This window comes from Nannospalax galili, unplaced genomic scaffold (genome assembly GCF_000622305.1).
Source record: "Nannospalax galili isolate Female #2095 unplaced genomic scaffold, S.galili_v1.0 scaffold2046, whole genome shotgun sequence".
Taxonomy (NCBI): Eukaryota; Metazoa; Chordata; class Mammalia; order Rodentia; family Spalacidae; genus Nannospalax; species Nannospalax galili.
In genome coordinates, this window is record NW_008354294.1 from 367,758 (window position 1) to 370,021 (window position 2,264).

Genomic DNA, 2,264 nt, shown 5'->3' on the forward strand with positions numbered 1-2,264 from the left:
ACACACACACACACACACACACACACACACACACACACACACACCATAGTTATAGTTGAGGTTTATTCAGGCAGGGACAGTGGGGGAGATGCAGGACAGATAAGCAGTAGGTCTTGTGGGACCTTGTTGGCCACTCTAAGGAAATCTAAGAGTCATCTAAGGGCAGTGGGAACCACTGGTCACTGATGGGTTTTAAGGAGGACATAATGCATGTTTTTCTTTTTTGTTTTATGTTGCTTTTTGAGACAGAGTCTCACTCTGTAGCCCTGGCTGACCTGGAACTTGTAGAGAGCTTCCTGCCTCTACAGAGTGCTAGGATTACAGCCTGGAGCTACCACACCCAGCTGAGATTTGCATTTTAAGTAAATCTCTCTGCTTGGGGTGGGGCCAATAGGTTGGCCATCTGCAAGATTACAATAGACCAGTGGAGTTAGGAGCTACTGCTTTTACCCAGGGTAGATATGATAAGGGCCAGAACCAAAGTCAGCAATGGCTTACAGTGAACAAGCACTTAACCTGTGGCACTAGGCTCTGTGTTAAATATTTTAAGTATTTTCCCATTTCTCCCTCCTAGCTACCCTGACAGGAGTTGCATTGATTCTTCTCCTCTCCATACTACATACAGATGGGGAACAGAGGTTAGTAAGTGGGAGAAAGAGATCTTAAATCCAGCCACCCTGTCTTCTGCACCCATTGATTTAACCACTGTGCTTGTCTGCTAAGTTATCAAGGTAATGTATGGAGACAGGCTGGGAGTCCATAGCTGGCTAGAAGGTGAGCCTACTCTGACATCAGAGGGAGAGAGAAAAATAAAATCCTCCTACTCAGTCTCTGGGCTGGACAGTAATCCAGACACACGAGCAAGTTTTTTTGTCCCCTATATTACAGGTCTGGGATTCCAGGACCATTTCCAAGTCAAGGAACAGGATTCCTGAATCACTGTTACTGTCACCATGGTCCTTCCCACAGGGTGATGATGACACAAGGCTTGTTGCCATCAAAAGCATTCATTGAAGCTGGAATCACCATCACTGCCTTATCTTTCCCTTGTAGGAGCTCTGGAAAAGGGGCCATCCCACACAGTAAGGACCTGGGAGAGGATTTTTGTGGCTTCCCCTGTCTTTCCAGGATTCTGCCTTTCACAGTGGAATCACTGGGTTCAGCCTGGAAGGGGAGGACACTCCTCTTGTGTCACATGTGGGTGGACTAGTTCAGCAGTGGTCATCTCTGGGTCAAGCCCTGGCCTTCACTTGTCTGAGGTTTCCTGGGGAACCTGAGGGGAGCCAGAGTCTCTTTGGGGTAGAGCTGAGAAAATAGGCCTGTTCTCTGGTATATGATTTCTACCCTGCAATGTGAGTTCTTTTGTGTTTCCCCAGGACTACCATTTGAGGCACTATGCCTCCCCCTACACATCTGAGTGAATGTTTCTAGGGGCCAGCTGATGTCAAGAGACCCCAGGACTGTGCGTTACACTGCTGATTCATCCCACGGCAGTGGACATCTCGACCTGTCCCCGGAGCTTCACTTTGTCTTCTGTAGATCAGGGTGTTGGCTTTATTTTTTTAAATAAATAAAGCAGAACCTGACTCACAACTCGAGAGGGGCTACAGGCTTGCTCGGAATCTTCACTGTAGCCATGGCAACAGAGCCATCCATGAACACTTGAAAATGTCATTATCAACTGTGACCTTGTGTATTCTTTCTCACCTCACAGCAGCAACAGCCTCGGGGCCTCCACAATTCTCTGACCTTTGGGGTGGGAGCTGGGTAAATGACACAGCACCTGGATTCCCCCCAAAAGCAGAGAGTTGAAGTAATAACTTCAAGCACTCATTCTTGTCTAACCTGCCTACCACTTGTATGTCCATCTGGAAGGACTAGGGGAAAATCTCTTTCATGCTGGGATGGGCACTAAGGGTGGATATGAAGTCTACACTCTGGAGTCCCAAAGTCTGTGGTTTCTATTTCTAAGGTTGCATGGTCCATAGCTTAGGAGGTCTAGAGTTTGAATAATGTACACAAGGCTGATGGTGAGGACAGTCAAGATTAAATGTGATTTCAAGCAGATGTGATATCCTGTGCATCTTGCTTCCAGGTTCTTACCATAACTACTTACCCAGAGACAATTTAAATTAATGAATTTCAATTCATGAATAATGATGACATCTAGTACATGTGGAATGTCAGACACTCTGCCAAGCACTTTAACATTTAATTTCATGCAGAATATATACAATGACCTCTGTTTTACAGGTGAGAAGACT

At 46.2% G+C, this 2,264-nt stretch overlaps 1 long non-coding RNA gene across 1 annotated transcript in view; it reads left to right on the forward strand.

The window, feature by feature from the left end:
- LOC115067439 overlaps positions 1–1,510 on the forward strand; it is a 24,277-nt gene extending 22,767 nt beyond the window's left edge. The window contains exons 3-4 of the long non-coding RNA XR_003846859.1: positions 889–1,082; positions 1,377–1,510. This is a non-coding gene — a long non-coding RNA (uncharacterized LOC115067439). The remainder of the gene's footprint in view (positions 1–888; positions 1,083–1,376) is intronic.
- Positions 1,511–2,264: the final 754 nt, after the last annotated feature.